Genomic DNA, 24,384 nt, shown 5'->3' with positions numbered 1-24,384 from the left:
AAGCCAAGAATAGAAAAGTTAATATATACACAGATTCACGTTATGCTTTCGGAGTCGTACACGACTTCGGAGTCCTCTGGCGAGAGAGAGGTTATTTGACTTCTCACGGTGCCAACATTCAACACGGTTCCCTCATTCAAGCTCTATTAGATGCAATACATCTACCTATTTCAATATCTATCATGAAGTGTAAAGCTCATACAAAAGTCACCAATATTATTTCCCAGGGTAACGACCTAGCAGACCGAACAGCTAAGCAAACAGCACAGAATCAGACTCATGCAACTGACTTGACAAAGACAATAGTTCCGACGCCGACACACTGCATGACAGTTAAGGATCCCGCTCTTGATGTAATTGACATACAGACACATGCTACACCAGAGGAAATAAAGAAATGGACTGACTTAGGAGGGATCCAAACCGATCAGGGATGGATGACGAAGGGAAAATCTATATGGTTTCTCCCCGACTCAATGGTTCAAGTTATCATTAACACAATACATAGTCCAGCACATCTAGGAGAAAAAGCCATGTTAGACAGTATTCAACACATTTGGTTCAACAAAAACTTACGAGCTGCAGCCAAACAGAAAGTCCGAACTTGTATGATTTGTTGTCAGTTCAACCCAGGTAAAGGCGTACCTGTAGAGCAGGGTGGATTTCAACCTCCCGATCACCCTTTTGAAGTCCTCCAGATGGATTAAATCCAGATGGAACGATGTCGAGGATTCAAATATGTCCTCGTAGTTGTATGCGCTCTTTCCCGTTGGACAGAGGCGTATCCCGTTTCAGATTACACTGCCCCGACTACTGCCAAACAATTAGTTCGTGAATTCTTCCCACGGTATGGTTTGCCTCGTATCGTGTACTCAGATAATGGCCAGCCGTTCTCATCCGAGCTAATGAAACACATTTCACTCTTGTTAGGCTATCAATGGAAATTCCACTGTGTCCGACATCCCGAGGCAGCAGGTCTCGTGGAACGCCATAATCAGACCCTGAAAATACGACTCTCCAAAATCTGTAGAGAGAAAGGTGTCGACTGGATAGTAGCCTTACCGGTTGCACTATTTTTCATGAGAATGGTAGCACATTCTCGCACAGGGCTATCCCCGTACGAGGTGGTCTTCGGTAGGCCACCAAATATGTGGGGGACGCCTATACCTCGTAAAATAACTGATGTTGATTGTAATATGCTGACAGATTACCTGGCTTCCTTGATGTCTGCACTACAATCTTGTCGTTCACAGGTAGCTGCAGCTTTTCCCGATAACACTGAGGTGAAGCCCCATGACGTGGTTCCAGGCGACCTAGTGCTTGTAAGAAACTTCGACAGGAGGAGCCCGCTGGAGCCTCGTTGGCAGTCACCCAAGCTGGTTCTTCTCACCACAAGGACAGCCGTGAAGATTGAGGGTCGCAAGGGGTGGTTACACTCGAGTCATATCAAGAAATTTCATGGACTACCATCGGATTTAAACGTTCAGCCCTGCATTCCCTCACCGACTGACTCAAAACTCCCCCTGGTTGAAAAGTCAGAAAAAGAGAACTATAAACTGAAACTAAGGTCTAGCAAGTCAGACAATTCGATTGTTTAAGTCCTCTCCAAGGTGAATCGGTTGAATTAAGTCTTTGACATGTATCCTCTAGACCGAATGAGAGAGAAAAATAGACAGAAGCAGCTCAAGAAACATGCATACTGCAAATCACTTCATAGTCACTGTATAGTGACATTGTTGATTATGTTTTTCCTAAGTCTTTTTATTATTGTTGCAAGTATACTGTTACATATGTACTATCCTATTTTCAAGCGTGCTTACAATGTTACTGCCGAACAGTCTTTTAGTGAACTACCTCCACATGAGTTGTCCTATAGATTTGCGCTGCGCAACAACACATTCATTAGTATGTTACATCATTCCCATCAGACCAGCAATGCTACAAATTGTTGGATATGTGGCCGACTCCCTCCCTATCAGAAATACAAAGGAGTTCTGCCTCTCTTTCCATATCCGTTCACACACAATGGTTCCTGTGGAGCATGGCTTAGTTTGATTAACTCTCTAGATTCAAACACTGTAGTATACCAGAGCAACTGGGTATGGGGAAACCTGAACTTAGTTTTGCTTAAAGCCTGTTATCCTAACAAGGAGGGACTTCTCAAAAGAACAGGAACTGATCTAGAAAATGAAGTATATGGATTAGGTAATTTTACACTTAACCTCATGATTCTAAATGTTGAATCTGAAGCTACACTAGTCTTGCCTGCTATGTCAGTATTACCAGTCAAAGGTGAATTCTGTGTAAGAAAGAATGGTTCAGTACACCTGGGTCATAGTAAATGTACTACTGTGATCGAATTCAGTGATAAAGGCAAGTCTACATTTAGAGCTTCCCGTCATTCCTACTTCATATGTGGTCATACCGCATATATACGTCTACCTCCAGACTGGGATGGTACCTGTTACATTGCATTCCTTTTGCCACCTGTTTTCCTAGCCCCTCCTGATTATCATAGAAATACCAATCTAGTACACCATAGGCCCCAGAGAGATATCCCGATTGTTGACTACACCGAAACAGCATGGGAACAATATACAGACTTCAATAAAGGTCTCTTTCCTTACATAGGTGTTGTCTCAAACAGTAAACTGATACGTAGATTAACTAGAACCCTTGAAGCAGTAGTGAATGAAACTACCTCTGCCCTAGGCAACTTAACAGAGGAGCAGTCTGCGATGCGGATTGTTGTTCTTCAAAATCGTCTTGTCGTTGACGTCATCCTAGCAGATAGGGGCGGAGCTTGTAGGGTCATCGGATCAAGTTGCTGTGTTTTCATCCCAGAAAACGCGCCATCCGTATATAAAGCCATAACTCGTCTTCACAAGATTGCAAATCAGATACATCAGAATGCAGGCACCTGGACATGGTCCGGTTGGTTCTGGAGCGTGTTGTCAGCCTGGGGATGGAAAGTCCTATCCTTCCTAGGTATTGGCCTTCTCATAGTATTTAGTTGTTGCCTATGTCTACAATGTGGACCAGCGATTTGCGGCCTGTGTGCCACATCGTGTATTCCACGTTCAAGTTTTCATTCAAGATCCCGGAAGAAGAAAGAAGAGCAAATGATGTTACATGAACAGATTGATGGATTCCTGAGGATCGATATTTCATGAGGGTCCGTAGGGGACAAGGAGGGAATGAGGAAATATGAATTTTTATGGTCAATTGTGTCCCCTATCTAGACCCCAACGGCTCCATGTACATGCTACAAGTACATGTATGTTCCCTCCACTTCAAGCTATGAAGACGCAAATACAATTGTGTCCAACGTTAATATGTACTCTTTCATATCTGCCATGAATGGGCCAGATATTCCGTTCCTAAGTATGCCTTGCCACCGTCTTTATATGGTATACTTTTCACGTTTTCCAGCTCTGGCAAGGTAGGCCCTGAATTCTGCCATCGAGCCTTTTCCTGCTTCTGCCTCTGAATGCTCCAGCCTGGACCTGCATATGTATCCATGAACTTTGTCTTACTTCCTGTGCGGCTAACGGTGCCTAGCCCGGCCTGTTGCCTGCCAAAAACTGTATTCGGCCTTCAAGTTATCTGTTCCGCTCCTCAAGAAATGCATTCCTGTCTAAGTAGCTTAGGTAAACATCCCTCTAGCTGCAGAGCAAAGGGCCCGGCCTTACTGTCTCCGTGCAAGTAATTCATGACTCTCGTTACCATGGTAGGCCCATGCCCCCCTCGCATCTCATGTAGACACTTAGACGCTTGTACACGCACTAGCAGTCAGTATAGAATAGGATCTGGCCGAGAAGACCTTCCCTTCCAGATAATATAGTTCCTTAAACACAAGATATTAGATATGATTTAGGACTAGGTTGTCCTGACACCCCAGACTTCTGTCTCCTCATGTAGGGCTAAATGTCAAGTTCCCTTCACCCTCTAGTTACACATCAATCACACGTCATGCGGCTGCGCGCGCATCTCTGCCATGTATTTTTGCTGACTTTGCAGGATTCTCTTATGGATCCACCCATTTGTGTCACCATCATGATGACGTTTTTAGTATACGCCTCTATGCACGCCTATTGTAACGCCTTTTCATTACGTATATGTATTCTTATCAGCTGTTACGCCTCCTGTATCTGTCTTTATTGTAATGCATTACTATATATGCTTTAACCTGTCAATAATGTATTGCTGATCCCTTCCTGAACCTTCGTGGTGACGGAACTCGATTGCCTGGTTCGAACCATCATTCCTTTGTAAGGAATAAATACCCTATTATACCCTCGAATACCACGGATTCTGCCTCTTATTTTTACTGAGTTATTCATATTGTATTTTACCGCATAAATTAAGTCTAGGTAATTAAAATTTACCACACAAGGACCAATTTGGCTTCGGTCCCGGTCATGGAACGGAGTCAGCCCTGGTCACCATGCTGGATAACATGCGAATGCGGGCTGACAACGGGAGCACCGCAGTTCTGGTGCTCCTGGATTTGTCAGCCGCATTCGATACAGTGAGTCACACTATCCTGTTGGAGCGTCTGGAGGAGTTTGGGGTGAGGGACCGGGCACTACAGTGGCTCCGCTCTTATTTGGCAGGAAGACATCAAATGGTGACTCTGGGACCTTTTTCTGCAGAAAAAACTCCTGTGACATTTGGAGTTCCGCAGGGCTCTAGCATTAGCCCCATCCTGTTTAATATATATTTACAGCCGCTACTCCCAATCATCAAGGCGTTTGGGGTGGAGCTAATCAACTATGCAGATGATACACAACTGGCCTTCTCATTGGAAGGGAAACAGGCAGTCCCCTTTGAGCAATTCCAAAGTTGCACGAGGCTGACCATCGACTGGCTACAGAGAAATTGCCTGCAGTTTAATGGAGCTAAAACCGAGCTGCTGTGCTTTGCGCCGATAAGGCAGATTCAACACCTGCCAATGGACCTCAGGCTTGTTCTGGATGAGGTTCCACTGGTCCCAGTCAGCATGGTGCGGAATCTCGGTTTCTTATTTGACAGCAATCTCCAGTTGGACTCGCAGGCTAATAAGACAGCCAGCATATGCTTCGGGTTACTACGGCTTCTACGCTGTATTCTTCCACTGCTGCCTAAAGACTCTCGAAGCACGGTTGTAAGGAGTACGGTGTTAAGCAGAATGGATTATTGTAATTCCTTGTACCTAGGAGCTCCCCAATACATTCTGCAGGGGTTACAGAGAGTTCAGTCAGCTACAGCAAAGCTGGCGTTAAATCGCAAGTACGACTCTTCCTCTTCTCAGGCGCTGCGCGAACTCCATTGGCTGCCAGTCAGAGAAAGGGTTCTCTTTAAGTCCCTCTGCTTAGTTCATAAAGCATTTCATGGGAGGGGCCCGGTCCCGCTCCATGAAAGATTTACACGCTATTTCCCCACACGGCAGCTGCGATCTTCTAATGCCAGCTTGCTGGCACAACCCAGGTTTAAACGCTCAAGGTTGGGTGGGAGGGCTTTCAGTGTGGTGGGAGCTCAGATGTGGAACGAGCTCCCACAGGGGCTTAGACAGACGAAGTCGTTTATGGAATTCAGAAAGAGTCTTAAGACCTGGCTCTTTCCAGCAGCCTGATGACCCCTGACCTTCCCCCCCCTCAGTACAAGTGATCCTGTCCTGTCAGAGCGCCTGGATACCCGTAGGGTCGCAGCTGCGCTGTATAAATACAAATACAATACAATACAATACAATACAAAGTGTGGTATCTTCATCTCTCTTTCGATCTCTTTAGACTGTAGGTGCGTGGCATTCCCTGTATGCCCCTGGTGTTCTATGGATTTCTCCCATGGATTTCCCCCTTCAATTAAACTCTAGAATAGCATCAGAATGTGGGGTGGGTAATATTCAAAGAGGAGAGGGTTGGAAAAGGACATGGTGTGAAGGAAGAAGTTTACCTTGATACTTGAAATTAACCTCACTTCATTTACTATGACTTCGCAAGCATCTTTGTTTTATTGGCAATGACTTGAAAACACAGACTAGATGCCACCTCAACTCCGCTACTGGAACCATGAGGATTTAAACTAAAGCAGAGAACAAGCCAGCCACAGAACAGTACAGATACGAGTTCACCTATCCTTTTGTGAACTGAAGGATTTAAGTGAACTTTGGCGAACTTTTGATTTTATTTAATGTTCATCAATCCTGCTGGTTTGCTGCTTACCTCGTGCACCCATCACACATACCTGTACTTCCCTGTGTCTGGTGTACCATGCCACCTCTCGTTTTCTTCACACGCCATCCCTAAACCTCGACCAACGCCTGCATTCCATGAGGGCACATGCACATACCAATAACGGGTGGCAGGTGCACCTAGTCACGTGATGATGACGACTGTTGCACTGTTGACTTGGAGATGTTAGATTGATTAACCTGGTGGCCATCGTAACGCTTGGATGTCACTTGGTAGTTTTCAACACTCACCCACACGTGATTACTGGAGCGTTTCTGTGGCAAGGAATTTTACCAACAGAGAAACAGGTGGAAGTCAGGCTTCATGTCTTCCTTGCACCTGTGTCGCTGTGTGTGCCACAGTGTGTGGAAATAGTATTGTTGCTTCAGGTCTGCCAGTTGTACTTTTGCTCTTTCTTGGTGGATCTCTGGTAAAGCATTCTACCGGAGGTCATCGTGTTTTGGGTGATCCAAATGTTTAAATACTTAATTTTCTGGTTTCAGTTAGGAAATTATGAACTATTTCCTTTGCTTGCTCATTTAAACTACTGTTTGAAGGCTTGGACAAAGTATATCACTCTAGTAACAGATTTCTTCAATTCTCCATACAATATATATATTTTTTAAGGTGTGCCTGCATTACAGTATCATTGGGGTGATTTCTTCAAGTTTGTTATTACAATGCAGAACGTGACACCACCTCCATTTCTTTCTGAAGAGTCCTGGTGAAACTCCTTTGAAGTGGAGAAAGTGGGAATTTTTTTTTGCTCATTATGCAAGAGTGTGGGGTACACCTTTGAGTGTGGAACACAAAACATTGTTGTTGATACAATGTTTAGGACCAGAAGGTGAAGAAGTTTTCGAATACCTACATGATTTAACATTGGAAGAGACCCAGTATTTGAATTATTAAGAAATTTGTTTAACCAAATTAGATTTACACTATTTACCGAAAGTGTCTACTGTTCTATAGAGATACCATTTTGGTGAGCTTATGCAGAGATCTGATGAAACTGTCGAAGAATACATGATGGTGTTGCATACGTTTGCATCAAACTGCAGTTTTAGAATTAGTAATGAGGAGAGATTGAGGGACCAATTTAAGTTAGGATGTAATTTAGAGAAAGCCAAAGAATCCTTTTGGCAAAAAGATAATTCATTTCTTACTGAGGTGGTTACTGTTGCTAAAGCATGTGGAACAGATAAACAAGCATTTGCAATGCAATAGATCTCGCATTCATGTGAGTTTGAGCTATTGGCATTGTAAATGACAATGCCTTTTATTTATGTTTTGAGTTTTAAAACATAGATAAAAGTCACATCATTTACAATACTCATAGCTTAAACTCTCACAAATGTGAGACCTATTGCATTGCTGTAAAGGGCCTTCTCGACCACTTGTTAGATTGTAAATATCAGAAAGAGACCAGCCTGCGACATCTTCAAAGTAGTGATAAATAGTGAAGTGAAGAAGATGTATAAGTGTTGTAAATTTCACAGACACAAAGTGTGAAGTGAGAGTTACATATGATCCGAGCTATAAACTCTAACAAAGCGCTCCAACACCTTTCGCTTTGTGATTACAGTTTCGTGGCTCAGGAGGAAGAGCGGGAGGGGAGGCTATTTCCTGCCCTCTCCGTGATTTGAGTGTGCAGTGTGGCATTGCATAATGTCATAACTATTTTTGGCTTAATAAAAACACTTCAGCTGTAGTAGGGCCCTGGCTTCACCTCCTGGTGCAGAGCAGGCTGTGCTTTATGGCAGGCATGGAGGGAGGTTGGGATGTTTTCGGCTGCAGCTCTGGCCTCGTAGAGTGCACCTGCTGTTATTAGTGAGCGAGAGGCACTGAGATGGTGCTATTTGTATTGGTTGTGGTGGTATTGGTGATATTGATGGTGGTGGTATTGGTGGTGGTATTGGAGGCGCTGGTATTGGTGGTATTGGTGGTGGTGGAGTTAGAGGTGGTGGTGGCATTGGTGGTATTTGTAGTGGGGGTATTGATGGAGGTGGTGGTAATGGTGGTGGCAGTATTGGTGGTGGTGGTATTGATATTGGTGGTGGTGCTACTGGTATTGGTGATGGTGGTATTGGTGGTGGCGGTATTGGTGGTGGTGGTAGTATAGGTGGTGGTGGTACTGGTGGTGGTAGTATTGGTGGTGGTTTTGGTGGTGGTGGTGGTGGTGGTATTGGTGGTAGTATTGGTATTGGTGGTGGTATTGGTGGTAGTGATGGTATTGGTGGTATTGTTGGTGGTATTGGTATTGGTGGTGGTGGTGATATTGGTGTTGGTGGTGGTATTGGTATTGGTACTGGTGGTGGTGGTATTGGTCGTGGTGGTGGTATTGCTGGTATTGGTCGTGGTATTGGTAATGGTATTGGTGGTGGCGGTGGTATTGGTGGTGGTGGTATTGGTGGTGGTGGTATTAGTGGTGGTATTGGTGGTGGTATTGGTGCTGGTAGTATCTGGTGGTGGTATTGGTGGTGGTATTAGTGGTGGTATTGGGGATGGTATTCGTGGTGGTATTAGTGGTGATGGTGTCATTGGTCGTGGTATTGGTGGAGGTGGTGGTTTTTGTGGTGGTATTGGTGGTGGTATTGTTGGTATCGTTGGTGGTGGTGGTATTGTTGGTGGTTGTATTGGTGGTGGTATTGATGGTGGTGAAGATATTGATTGTGGTAGTCGTGATGGTGGTATTGGTTGTGGTGGTATTGGTGGTGGTATTGGTGGTGGTGGTATTGGTGGTGGTATTGGTTCTGATGGCCGTGGTATTGGTGGTGGAGTATTGATGGTGGTGGTATTGGGGTTGGTATTGGTGGTGATGGAATTGGTGGTGGTGGTGGTATTGGTACTGGTGTTGGTGGTATTGGTGGTGGTGGTATTGGTGGTGGTAGTATTGGTGGTGGTATTAGTGGTTGTATTGGTAGTGGGGGTATTGTCGGTGGTAGTGGTATTGGTGCTGGTGGGCAGTGGTGGCTGTTGTAATTTGAAACTGGTGAGGCGTATGCAGAACGAATCAACGTATGCGAGCAAGACCAGCGAGCGTGCCCAACGACAATAAGGAGGGTCCGGGGGGGGTTCTTCCCCCGTGAAGAAATGTTAAAAAAATGTGCATCTTTTTGGTGCGATTTTCAGCACTATTTCTGTGATAAATGGACAAAAAATGCAGTTCTTCTAGGCATTCATAAAAGAAAACTCATACATTGTTTCAGAGAATTTCTGGGTTGCCAAGCAAGTCTGATTTCTGAAGACGGCTATGGTACTCAGCAAGACTGCTTTGGCTCTATCCTTTCCAATAGAAAACACTAGTTAGTGATGTGAACACGTTCAATGGACAAACCTAGGGTCTAGGGAGAGTCCCTCTCCTGAGAAAGAAATTTTAAAAAGATTGGCAAATGGTGCATTTTAAAGCAAATGAATGCAGCGATAAAGCAAGGCTTAAGTAGTGGGAACGTATATGAAATATTAAATACATTAAAAACTGCACCATATCTTCTTGCAATAATTTGATCAACAGTTACTGTAATATGTAAATTGTTCTGCATGACAACTTTAGCCCTTTAAAATGTATGCTTGCCCAGTGTCTTGCACTGCATGCAGCATTAACTTTGGAAAACTATGCTCTAACTAGACTTCGGGAAGCACCCACAGCTGCTGGCTGTAACCAGTCATATAGAAATATGGGCAGACAGGGGGTGCTCCCTATAAGAAACATGCCAAATACATTTCTGTGATTCCCATAGTGTGCCATGAGACCGGTATTTTGGTTTCTCTCTGAGATGTAAGTTTATTCAGATAAATGGCACAGCAACTGACATACGCCTAAAGCCTGTCAGTATGATTGGCTTTGTCACTGGGTGTTAGCTGTTTAAGATAAGTGAGTAACAACAATGATTTCTTATAAATAATTAACATTGAAAATGTTTACATTCTGAAATAGTGAGCCTGTGAATTAAATAGCATTGAGGACTGTGGAAGGAGTTTTGGCCTTCAATTATGTGTGCTTTATGTTAGATATGTATCCTCCTTTTCTCTGCATATCTTGTCCATCTGCACATCTTCAACCCCTTCTCTTTCCTCTTTAGCATCCTCTTTTCACTCTTCCCCGAATGCCCTGCCTCACATCTCTGTCACTTCACCGCCCCCAACATGCACTGCACTCCCTCAAATATAAGCACTTTAATTTCTCTTACTTTTGCCTTGCAAATATTTTGACATCAGTGTACCCCCTTCACACACATTTCCACAGAATTTCAGTTGCAAATGGAATACACAAATATTGTTCTGTGTGCTCTGCTGAGAGGCCAACCCACTGACAGGCAAATTGCTTTAGCGCCTGCATGCCATGCACCACGAGAGGTTATGTGCCCCCCTGGTGTGGGCACAGACCGGAAACTGCAGGTGCGCAGTTCCTGTGCTTGCACCTGGTGCAGTTTCACAGGTGGCCAAGGGCACTCGCTTGAGAGTCACTGACTGGAGGGAGTTGCAAGACCACGCAAAAAAACAGATTAACCATATTGTGGAACTTGGTAATAAAACTACAATTGGTGACATTTATTACACCAATTTGTTAACCAGCTTATTGGTATCCAGCAGAATATTGCTAGCGACCTGTCACGCATGCCACTCAGCCTGTCAAGTTCTGAATAGCAGATCAAGGACCCAGCTCACTCTGGTCCTCCAGCTTGACGATCCCTTTGGCATGCACTGGACCGATGAATAGTTTCGGGCACAAGCAATGAAATTAACTTTTATTTGATTAAAATGTGTTATGAAATGCTAACAGGACGCTTCCAACAAGTTACCCATGGGAATTACATGTATTTTGCAATCCGGTGCAGCAGACTTAAAAATGCTGCTCCAATATGAACGTACAGCTGAAAGAAATGCGCCAAATCTTGGTAGATGTTTTTAAAGATTAAGGCAGGTGGCGGGACGTTTTACGACAGAAATGTGCACCACGTGAGAACTTGGCCTGGCATGAGGGTGCTGAAAAGCTCATTTAGTTTGATCTTTCCACTGAAGTGTTTGGACTGAGTGTATAGGGTCACACCAGGACAACCGGTCATTTTTTTTTTTAGACTAGCCCCCCTCAAAGCAGGGTCACTTGAAAGAAATGCCGAGTTTCCCAACTTGAACTTGTTTTCATCGAAACGCACTGCAACTGCAGGAATGTCTTGGAAGGTCGCAAAGGCAAACTAATCATTTTGGGGCAACGTAATAGAGTAAAATGTGGGTCAGACCCTGCAAACGACGCTCATGCGAGTTTCGACACTGCAGGTGATGTGTCATACAACAAAACATGTTGAAAAAAAGCATGGCAATCTATTTTGTGTATATATAGGTTGCGTTGAATGTTGCTGCGACTAAGAGAAGCACCTGTTGCTGAAATCTATAAAACAGGCACATGTTTACAGAGGCATCTGCCTATTTTTGCTTACAATTTTATATAGCACAAACTCGACCTGTGAGCATTGGAGCATTTTACATGAGTGCCAGTCACATTAAACAAGGACAGATTCATTTTTATTATTACTTTCAGGCAGGGTGCGGTGAAGTGATTTGCGCAAAATCACAGGCTTTTGAGGCGGCGCCAGGACTCGAGCCTGGTTCCCAAGTTTCAAAGTAGGAAGCTCTAGACTTAACAATGCCTGTGCTTCCCGAGAGAGAGGCATAGCTCGTTCTGATGGTCCTCATGTGAACAATACACTGAGGACTATAAACACGCAGCAGTCTGGCCTAGGGATTAACCCGAGCTGTGATATTTACAAGCAGTCTGGTGCCATTTTCTTCCTTCAGTGTCCTGGGGGTTATTGGTGATAACTCAGTGGGCCTCACAACCTCGTTCTTTTTTACCCCTTAAATAGCATATCATTCAGTCGCGGCTGGCACGACTCGGGGGTACGCGCGGGGAGGTGGGTTGGGGGTTAATTTAATTAATAAAACTTACCAGGCATCTCCTGCGGTCCCGCGTCGCATCACGTCTCCTCTGCAACGTAACTTCTCCCCGCTCTTTTCTTTTGCTGCTCAACAGTAAATACTCACTGCCAAATCAGGAGACTGGATGCGACGGGGGGCCGGGCGGCTGACCCTTGTTTATTCTGTATCGTGGCATTTGATAGGGCATGGGGTGACTTTGCGAAATACATGTCACCGCCCGAGGAGAAGCCTATCTTCAGACGCCTGCACTACACTAGGCATGCGCAGCATACCTAATGGTTCGTGAATGTGAGTGAGGAGCAATGCTCCTCTCTCACATGCGCAGTCAGACCATCTTCTGGACTCCTGCTCTCGCCTGCGTGAACTGTGCCTTGACATGTGCACTTTCACCCGTGAAGCACATGCCGGCTCGGGAATGTAAACAGACAAATTGTGAAAGCTGTCAATTTGTCTGCTTACATTCCTATTGCCCAGTTTCTTTTGTGGGGCACTGCCCCAGCACCCCTATGGAACAGCCACCCCTGCTGGTGGTATTGGTGGTGGTTGTGTTATTAGTGGTGGTATTGGGGGTGGTATTGATGGTGGTATTGGTGGTGATGGTGGTATTGGTAGAGGTGGTGGTATTTGTGGTGGTAATTGGTGCTGGTGGTATTGTTGGTATTCGTTGTGGTGTTATTGGTGGTGTTGGTCGTGGTATTGCTACTGGTGGTATTGGTGGTGGTGGTATTGGTGGTGGTAGAGGTGGTGGTATTGATGGTGGTGGTAGTGGTATTGGTGGTGGTATTGGTGGTGGTGGTGGTATTAGTGGTGGTATTGGTGGTGGTGGTATTGGTGGTGGTAGTGATGGTGCTGATGGTAGTGGTGTTGGTGGTATTGGAGGTGGTGGTGGTATTGGTGGTGTTATTGGTGGTGGTGGTGGTATTGGTGGTGGTATTGGTTGGGGTATTGGTGGTGGTGGAGGTGGTGTTAATGGTGGTGGTATTGGTGGTGGTATGCGTGGTATTGGTGGTAGTGATATTGGTGGTGGTGGTGGTATTGGTGGTGGTGGTATTGGTGATAGTGGTGGTATTGGTGGCGGTGGTGGTAGTGGTATTGGTGGTGTTGAAGGTGGTGGTGTTGGTGGTGGTGGTGTTGGTGGTGGTGGTGATGGAGCAGGTAGAACAAAATTTTGTATACCTCCTCTATTTTGCATGAAAAGACTAACTATATAACCTACTGATTATAATTTACTAACTGGTTTGTTGTATGATACAAATTCGACCTTTTGCATACACCTATTACACATGGGAAATTGCTATTTGCATGGCAAAATAGCTCAAATAACTAAAAAACGTACGCATATGAATAGTAATATATGTGGTAATTAGATATCGCATGATTTATGTTGCTTAAGTGATGTTTGCATTCCTGATTGGATCCTAAAGGTAAATATTATCGCTTTAAATGTTGCTATATGCTAGGAAAATACTAATACATAAAGGGATTAGTGAGGGTATAACATTAGAATCAACATTTCTTTGTATTCATTATTCTTTTGTGTTTGATTTGCTTAAGTTGACATTTGGGCCTACTCTAAAATGGAGTCGAAAATCAAGTTCAGAAGTGGCCAGCGTCTCGTGAGCGCGAGGCCTACTGCGCAGTCTCGGATGGCTCTGTGAACTTCCTAATGACCTGAGCCCCAAATGTCCTTGGTCAAGGATAGGATCTTGGTGGACTGCCAAATTCCAGTCAGTAAAAACAGGTTTAAATGAACAATTGGATCATACAAGCAAACCTACAACAATGTTGCATAAGGACAAAATATACGCTATGGAAGTGAACCAGCAAAATCCATGAGAACTCAATTAAATAAAAATTGGACGTTTTCGATCAGCCAATCACAGACTTTCTCCGCCTAAAAATGTTTCATGTTATCACAAAATTTATTATAAAAAGAGTGGTAGAATAGGGAGGTAGTTCGCATTTTTCAATTTTTTCCTGACATTTGGCGGTTACTATGACTGCACACCCTCTTCGACCCCACAGGCGAAGACAGATGCTTGCACGACTTCTGGTCCTTTGGAGATCTTTGGGACTGTAACGTGCTGAGCAAAGAACTTTTGCACCTTAAGCCTTGGCCTGCTTTATTTGGACAATTTAACGGCTAATTTGGTTATGCAGAGCCAAATGCATTAGAGAGAATCCAGATAGCAAGAATAGGTAAATAAAATGTCCTGCGATTTGAAATGATTAATCCAGAAATTCTAAAACTTTTCATGAAACAAATGCTAATATTAATTGCAAACAAAATGTAAAAAAACTAATATTTGATTAACAGAAATTTTGAGTTTGTGGTTTTTTGATGAAGAGAATAAAGGATTCTGAGTCTTAAAATGTGTTTTAGCTGGTTCTAAATCACCATCAACCAATCCAACTAATTGGTCCATCGACCAAGTGGGTGGAGTGCCTTGATGTTTGGGATTAGGAATCTATAGGTGGCGAATGTTCATGTATATTCTGTAAAATAACTTTTTCTTCCCTTTAGGTTATAAGGTACCCCCCCACACATGCCCAGCGGATTCATCCTTCTCCTGTGTGCAGAGACGAGTGCGTTAGTGTGAATGTTGGTGTTATGGGCCCCACCAATGAATGCTTGTGTGAATGAATAAGTGCGGTAACGGATCTGTGACGCAGGGAGGATCTGTGAATTTGCCCCCGTCCCCTTTGCACTGGATCAGTTTTTCCTGGTAGCAGAGTTATGGTTTTATTGCATTGGTTTGGTGATTATTGCTTATAGATTTGATTACTGCTTATTGATTTTTTATTTTTGAATATTGATTATTGATTGCAGATGTGTGGATGAGTTTTGGTTTATGTATTAACACTCTATGTTGAGTCGTGTCGCGTTCTATGTTGTTTTGACGACTTCTGGGATGTAGGGAGTCGGAAGTTTGTAATGATTCCCTAGTAGGGCAGAGGTAAGCGCTGCTCTCGGGAAAGACGGAATTATTGTTGCCCTGTAGGTACACGGGGAAAACGTGTGACGATTGAAGTTGCACGACGCATTGTCTGGGTTCGATTTGGTAACATCGTCGCGTGTTATCGTTAGGGACATTTCTGTGTGAAAGAGGTGTATGGGTAGCGAAGGCCACCTGTGAAATTCTGGTCTTAAGTAACAGGAGACCATTGGGAAGCTCTGATTACGATTATCACTGGGAAGGTAATAGGTGTTCCCTAAGTTTGTTAGAAGGATAAAGTAGAGGGAAGTTCTACTTTATTAACGAATGAAATAATTCTGTAGTAGGGCAGATTGCTGCGCTGCTCTCGGGAAAGACAGAATTCTGTGTGAATGAACTACATTTTCCGTATGAATGTGTGTAAATGAAATAGCATTCAGGTTAATTGTGAAACTCTGATTTTAATTCTCAGGAGCATTGGGTCTCCAACAGGTGTTTTATTTCTAGAGAAACGGTTAGCTAATGCTTGCTAGAAGGGTGAAGTTGAGGGAAGTGCTACTTTATCAACGGATGTAATGATTCCGTAGTAGGGCAGATTGTCGCGCTGCTCGCGGGAAAGATGGAATTCTTGTGAAAAAGGTCAAGACTATCCTTTTGTTAGCGAAACAGATAATGGTGGCGTATTCATGTCGTTACTAACAGAATTTGAGTAAAAGTGAATGTAAGAAAGTTTGCCAATACATTTTGTAAAGGAGGGGTCAGCAGAAACAGGAGTAGCGAGAAAAGCTGACATCAGAAAGACTGCGCTGGGATTGGCCAGTCTGTAAGATACGTAGACGCTCCTGATTGGTAAGTTAGTGTGCGCCGCGCTAGGAGTGGAGAATTACAGGGTGACGTAGACGCTCCGGATTGGTGCGTTAGTGAGAGTCGCGCTGGGATTGGAGAATTGCAAAAGTAACATAGTGCTCCAGATTGGTGCGTTAGTGTAAGTCGCGCTACGATTGGATAAAACAACAGAATAGTTGTGGAGAAATCTAGTGATACTGAGAACAGAGAAAATTATGTATTACGATCCACCAGAGAAAGAGAAAAAGTCCTGGTTCGGAAAGATCAAGAACTTATTTAAAAAGGACAAACCGATTGTGACTAGAGAGGGACAGTTGCTTCCTCCAGCGAAATCACCTGCATCCTTTATGGTTGCGAAATATGGCTATCATACATGTATTTGGTTAGACAATTGGGCAAAATATACAAAAGATGATGAAGTTTTAGCATTTCGGGAACATGATTCATTTAATTTAGCAGTATTAAGGAATTTGAGAGAAAGAATGATGAAATTAGAACCAAGACCTAGACCTACACAGTTTGAAGCATTGACAGAATGGGAAGATGAAATGTATGACAGAGAACGACAGCGGAGTGGCGGAAGGTACAGATATATGTTTGGTAGACTGTGTGGACAAGAGAATCATGATGATAGAATGAGAAGATGGCGAAGTGCAAATATGACTGATGGGTTGTTCCCTATGAGAAATGTCGAAGAGACAACTGGTAGAAAATGTACAGAAAAAAGAAAAAATACAGGATTGGAAGGTTGTAAGTATGGTGTGCATGAGTCGGAGGATGATGTTCTTGAGGACATGTTTTATAAAAATCCACCCCCGTATCAACCAAATTCCACATTATTGACACCAAGTGCCCCAGTAAAAGAATCACCACAAAATATAAAGTTCGAATCAGTACCACATGAGGTAGGAAGAAATAATCCCTTCAGAGAAACAGAAAATACTCAAACTAGTAAAATAGCAAATGAAAATTCAGCTGAATTAGCCAGAACTACTTTAGAGTTTACTGAAAAGATTAGGGAATTAACTAAAAATATGGAAGCTGTAACTGTTCCTGTAACAATAGGACCTATAATGCCAATTTTTGATAAACAAAAGGATAGTGAGCATTGTCTGACGATTCCTTATAACAGTAACAGAGAAAATGAAATACAAAGAATAAATACAAGAGAAAATTCATGGGGACAAGCAGTAGGAATTTCTGAACAAAGTACTCCTAAAAATTTGACAGTAAATCAGAGTATAGCAAATAGAGCAATAATGACGACAGAATCAGTACCAGGATCACCAAAAGGTTTAGAACAGACATGAAATGAGATGATTCCAGTAAGTCCTACTTCTGATGAATTAAGTGAATGGCTAAGGAGTTTACAGCAAAAAGATGCTGAGCCTATACCTTTAGATGTGTCCAAATTAAAAATAGTGTTAGAAGAATTAATAATAGGGACTATTCCTACGGAAAAATTAAAAACCTATCAGGATAAAGAATTTATGTTTTTATGCAAAAGTATAACGTGGAGAGCGAGAAATTTACATGAAAGATTAGAAGAAGTAGCAAGTGAAATGGGTATCGACTTCAAAAAGGTAAAGTCATTACAAAAACCATACAGAGTAGATTTTTCTGAAAAAGACATTGAAAATGTAAATACTACAGGATGAACAACTCAGATTAAAGACTTGATTATTTTACTGAGAAAATGGGGCAATGTAGACAAATGGAAAAGTAGATGGTTTCGAAAACGAAATGATGCAACAGATAAAACGTTTGCAGCTTACCCACTAAGAGAAAAAGAAAAGGTAGTAACTGAATGTCCCATGAGAGAGATTCCAGGCGGAGGCTATTTACATGTCCCCTGGACCAGACAAGATATTTTGTCATTTATTAATGACTTTCCACGATTGCGCGAGAAGCCAGTAGAGTGGTATAGGCAGGTAGACAGGTTTGTAAAATTATCAAAAGTATTATGGATTGATTTGAATAGTCTATTTGACATAATTATACTAGCAGATCTATGGGCAGAATGTAAAATTACAATAAGTTGGCCTATTCAAGAATACCCTAGAGATCCAAAGACAGGTGCCCCTGATCCAGAAGTTATGAGAAAATATGAACAAGTAATAACCTTTCTGAAAAATAAAGTACCCCCTAAAGAAACTGATTGGGTAAAAATTGATAGAACTCATCAAGAAGTGAAGGAGTCAGTACACGCATATTACGAAAGGTTGATACTTGCCTTTAAGCAGTATAGTGGTGATGAGAAGGATTTGAGTCATTTTGTGTATCGATTTGTGTATGGGTTGCGACCTGAAGTGAGTGAAATGATTAAACAACATACAGTAGATTGGCAAAATAAAAAGATAGATGAAGTACTGAGACAAGCAAAATATTTTAGTGATGAAATTGAAGCAAAACAGCGTAAATTAAAAGAAAAAGCCATGTGGGCTCAAGTAAAAGTGGCAGAGAGACAGGAAGCTCAATTGATTGAACAGGCAAATGGTACGGGCATGAGACAAAAACATAGCATTGGAAAAGGGAAAGGAAAAATTAGTCTAGATGAAGCCAAAAAGAAATGGCCATGTCATAATTGCGGAAGAATAGGGCATTGGAAAACCGAGTGTAAATTTCCCCTAGTGCTAATGGTGATAATGCATCATTGAAGTCACAGGTGCAGAATGAGGTGAGTTGTCTACCGCAGCGACAGCAGCAGGTTGTTGCCCAACAGAATCAGGCACCAAACCGCCTTTTCCACAGAGCGTAAATACTCAGAAATACAGTAATGAGACAGGATTCTACAACGAAGAACAGGTAACTAAGCTGCCGCGCGCTAGTGCTGTTTCGCAGTATTCACGATGAGAGTGAGTCAGAAGAATGTTATTGATGGTGCCGAGGGGAGGAAGAAGAGTGCATACTTGGCGCAACTCTAGAAGTAGACCAGACAGGCCCTTTTGTAGATGGAAAGGTAAATGACGAAAACATTACTTTCCTAATAGATACTGGTGCTACTCGTTCAACTGTTAGGTCAGCTGATGTTAAAAATCATCCTCTCTCGGACGAAACGATCCAAGTAGTTGGAGTATCCAACAGACAGATAAAAACGTATCTAACTGAACCAGTTAAAGTTAACATAGGGAATTTTTCTGAAATGCACTGTTTTGTCCTGTGCGATTCAAGCCCTGTAAATTTGTTAGGGAGAGATTTGCTGTGCAAAATGAATTGCACAATATTTTGTACTCCAGATGGTATAGCTTTTGAAACCCCTGATGAGGATGTACTGTATAAAATGACTATGGCTAATATGGAACCTGAGATTACTGTTGCATTTCCTGTATTTGAACCCAAGGAATTGCCTCAAGAATTGAAAAAGACAGTAAAAACGGAGGTATGGGATTTCACAGGAGAAGATGTGGGATAAATGAAAAATGTAGAAACTGTGAAAATTGCTGTAAAAGAAGGAGTAAGTTACCCAAATATTCCACAGTACAAACTGACACCCGAAATAATTGGAGGAGTTACTCCTATAATAGACAGGATGATTAAGCATGGTATTCTGAGAGAATTAATGAGCAGTTCATGTAATTTACCAATTATGGGTCTGAAAAGCCTAACGGAACTTTTAGAATAGTACAAGATCTGAGAAAAATAAATAAAATCGTTGTATCATGTTGTCCCATTGTACCAAATCCATCTGTGATTTTGTATCAGATTCCTCATGATGCAGAATGGTATACAGTGATTGATTTGTGTCATGCTTTCTTTTCTATTCCATTGCACCCTGACAGACAACAAATGTTTGCGTTCCGATTTGGCGAACGTATTTTGGCATGGTGCCGAATCCCACAGCGGTATACAGAGAGCCCCTCAATATTCAATCAGATTTTGAAAAAGTCCCAAGAAGATTTAAAAATGCCCGAAAGTCCAGTTCTGGTCCAATATATAGACGACCTGCTTGTAGCATCAAGAACTCGAGAAGCTTGTGTAGTGGATACCATTGCATTGTTGAATCATTTGGAAGATGGAGGACTTAAAGTATCCCCATCGAAATTGCAATTCTGTCAGAAAGAAGTACAATACTTTTTTTTTTTTTAAGTTCGAAAACCTTTATTTCAGCAATCCACAATCGTACATTCTCTTGCCTACAACCTCACGGGCCGGCTATAGTGGACATTTTATCGAAGTATCAATCCACCCTGTACACAGCCAATCTGCCGACAACCCGGAGGTCCGGCGGCACTCATATATATACCTTTCTGAATGTCAGTCATGTGAAATGCATTTCAATCCCGGGCCTTGAGATGAGTGTTTGTCCATTAGGCACATCTGGTCTATGTGCCACCAGCTATCAACAAACATGGGGTATGGAAGAACAGGAGCACATCATCCTACTAGAGGTAATTCGAGGCACGATCACCATGGGCATGCAAACATAGCACCCTGCGAAACAGGTCCCTTAGGCCGGTAGACCTCACATCCCCAGGCAGTTCCTTCAGTCATACCAACGCGAAAAACATAGCAGCGGGGGGCCTCCCACCATGTGCCATATGGCCATGCCTTCACAGCACGTCTCCACGTTTCTCACTCCTACGGGCCCCTCACCCGAGTTGCAGAATGAGCCATGTACGCCAGGCTCGTGTATCTCATTCACTCCCTGGTCAGCTCCATCAGACATCAATGTGAACTATCTCGCATTCAAGAGCCCCACCGCAGGCAGAACCGCCAACCCCTTCAGTTTCCACTATTACTTGTCGCTTCTCCACCATGGGCAAGCCGCAATGAGCACCTGCTAGTCGGATGCCATACCAGTCAGTACTACACTCGCCGGTACCCGACTCTCCCCTTCAGGGGAGCTGGTCTGTGCCGCCAGATATGCTCTAAACGGATCCCATATGTCTTTAGCCCTACTCTTCAATGGTTGCGTTTCAGCATATACAGCGTTCTGGTCCTGGCAGTACAATACGTCCTCTATCCACTCCTCGAATTTCGGTGCTCGACCCCTACCCCACCTACATGCAACCCGCCGCTTCGCCAGCAACAGTACTATGCTCACAAATTTACGGTTCACCTTAGGTATCGACGCTGTATGGCCCAGCAGCATCATGAGCGGGTCCAGTTCAACCACAGCCCCCACCATAGCCGTTAGCGCAGTATGGATTTGCGACCAGTATTCCACCACCCCTGGACACATCCAAGCCAGATGTAAAAAATCAGCCCCCTCCGAGTGGCACCTTTCACATTGATCAGTGTCCGATAGCCGAAATCGAAGCTTTCTAACAGGAGTGTAGTACCAACGCTGCAGAAACTTATAATGAATAATACGCAATCTGCAGCTGGAAGAGATCTGGGAAGTGAGCTCACAACAATACGCCCACTGTGCCTCCGTGATGTCCCTACCCAACTCTACAATCCAACTTCTAAGCGCTTTACAGCCTTCATTCCCACCACACTCTCGAATACTGCGGTATAGCTGAGAGACTAAGTGCCTACCATCCGTAGAAGTAAGCAGAACTTGCAACGGGTTCACCATCTCAGGTTCCTCCGCATAATGCGGTAACACCAGTCGCAACCCTTGCCGCAACCGGAGATAATAAGAGACCTCCAGCGGAGTAGGCTGATATCCCTCGAACAATTGCTCTTTCGTCTTGAACTGACCATTCACAAAGAGATCGCCCCATTGTCGGATCTTTATCTTAGCACATAACCCGCGGAACCCTCCTTCCTGCAACAAAGAAAGGCTTGGATGATAAACCAACGGCAAAGTCGGAGCATACAGAAGACTAAGTGTCATCCTGTGCATTATTCGCTGCCATGCATCAATCGTGCACGTCACGGTGGTGAACGGCGTCTCAATCGCAGTGACGGGCCCGTGAATGATGCCCTGCAGTGGCAGAGGCCTGACTATCCAGTCCTCTACCACCAGCTGCGGCATGCATGGCGTAGGGGTAAACCAATGGTAAGCAAAGTGTGCCTGCGCGCTCAAGTAATACACTTGGAAGTCGGGAACGTCAAATCCTCCCTTACTGTATGGCTGGGTGATAGTCGACCAAGCCAGTCTGGGCTGTTTACCAGCCCAGAACAGTCGCAGTAACTCAGAGCGCAATGTTCGAAAAAAAAATGCACCTGGATAGTACGGAATGTTCTGGAAAAAATATAAGAAGCGAGGCAGCACCACCATTTTAATCAATGAAGCCCTACCAGCCATGGTCAACGGCAACAACATCCAGCGAGTAACGTCCACCGCCAACTTACTCATGGCTATGCCATAATTCAGACGTAAAGTCTCTTCCCGGACCTTCGAAATTTGAACCCCTAAGTATCTTAGATCCGACTCACACCACTCGAGCGGGTAATCCAGCGAGTATCGCCCCACTGCAGTCGTCAGAGGAAAAAATTGCGATTTCTTCCAGTTAATTTGAATTCCAGACAATCTCCCAAACACCACGAATTCGCGGAGCAGCGGATGTAAATGTAAAAATGTAAATTGATACTTGTATAGCGCACTACTCACCCGCAAGGGTCTCAAGGCGCTTGTACGAATACCGCTGTGGAACCCATCCTGGCTTTCCTTGTGAGGCGTCCACTCCTGGGCACCCCCAAGGTGGGGGGCCAGGCATCCTTAGCGTTGTGGGGGCCGTTGTGGAGATTAAGCAAGCTATTGCCCAGAGTTGCAGAGTGGGACTCCATGATTGGAATGGCACCGAGGCGAGAATTATCAGGTCCATGGAATTTTTGAGCCCAAGACCCGCCGAGGCGGGGAATTGAACTCTGGTCCCGGGCTAGATCTCTGCATCCGGGTCTGCCGCTCTAATCATTGAGCCACACTTCTCCACCGGATTGAGGTTATTCTGCGGATCCACCACATATAGCGTTAAGTCATCAGCATATAAGGACACGTCAATCTGCCTTTGAAAACATTTGAAGGCACTTTGCTTGTGCAGTTGTCGGATGCGACATGCCAGAGGCTCAATTGCTATGGCGAACAACAATGGGGACAGCGGACACCCTTGTCTGGTCCCCCTGGTCAATGGAATCGGATCAGACATCTCCCCATTGATTAGCACTCTCGCTTTTGGGTCAGTTTAGAGCAGTTTTATCCAAGCGACAAAGATTTTGGGAAACCCCATCCTGTACAGAATAGCGAACAGGTAATTCCACTCAACTGAGTCGAACGCCTTGGTGGCATCAAGGAATATAGCCGCAACAGGCAGCTCCGGCGCTATTGTATGAATCAAAGAAAACAGAGTTCGCAAATTACTAGCGGTGGATCTACCCGGGACAAACCCTGCCTGATTAGGAAGGACAATTTTAGTCATTAGCAGTGAGAGTCTAGTGGCCAACACCTTCGCCAAAATCTTGGCGTCACAATTGATCAAGGAGAGCGGTCTATAGGAGTCGCAATCCGCCGAGTCCTTATCTGGTTTCAGCAGGGAGGTTATCACCACCTCTCTCATCGTTCCCGGCAGCACTCCTATCTCCAGGGATTCCTCATAGACCTCACGAAGCACAGGGGCCATGATATCAATATAGCATTTCTAAAATTCCGCGGGCAAGCCATCAAGTCCAGCCGCCTTACCATTACTCAGAGCCATTATCGCCTCCCGTATTTCAGCCATCTCAAATGGGGCTCCTAGAAATTGCCTGTTTTCATCACTCAGCCAACATAATGCTACATCATCTAGGAAGTCCCCAAACTGAACATCCCCTCCATCACGGGCAGCATATAACCCTTCATAATGCTCAGTGAATTGCCGTAAAATCCCCTTTGTGTCTTGATGTATAACACCACTCGGTGCACGTATCTCCAATATGTGCGAAGTTCCCCGTGAATGCTTAGTGATCCCCGCCAAGGCCCGACCTGGTCTCTCTCCCTCACAATATTGACGGGCCTGCCAATATTTACCCCTGAATTTGGCCTCCCTATCTGCCTCCTGCTCGTATTGTGACAGTTTTTCCCTAAATTCCTTGTGGAGGAGACCCATCAGCTCCTGGGACATTCTAGTTTCCAGCACCTTAAGTTCGGACTCCAGTTTGGTGAGCGAGCCTCGTATGGTCCTTAATACACCAAAGCTTTTAGAGATGTAATAACCCCTGACCATTACCTTAAACGCCTCCCAGATGTTCTCAACACTTTCTACCGACCCTTTGTTGCGCGGAAAAAAATCCGCTATCTCCTCCCCCAATTCTGTCTGGAACAGGGGATCCAATAATGCCGTGGGTTGCAGACGCCATGGTGATGCTGCCCTACCGCACCCCGGGAGCGCTACCTGAGCCAGCACCGGACAATGATCCGAATAGGACCTCGGCAAATGCGTCACTCTGCCTAAGTCTACCGCTAATCCACGGGACAGTAAGCAATAATCAAGCCTAGCCCAAGTGTTGGCATACGCTGTGAAGTGTGTCCCCTCACAGACCCCAGCATGCACGAACCTCCAACTATCTATGAGTTCTCCTTCCTCCAG

Source organism: Triturus cristatus, chromosome 4_1 (genome assembly GCF_964204655.1).
Source record: "Triturus cristatus chromosome 4_1, aTriCri1.1, whole genome shotgun sequence".
NCBI lineage: Eukaryota > Metazoa > Chordata > Amphibia > Caudata > Salamandridae > Triturus > Triturus cristatus.
Note: the sequence above shows the minus strand (reverse complement) of the source record.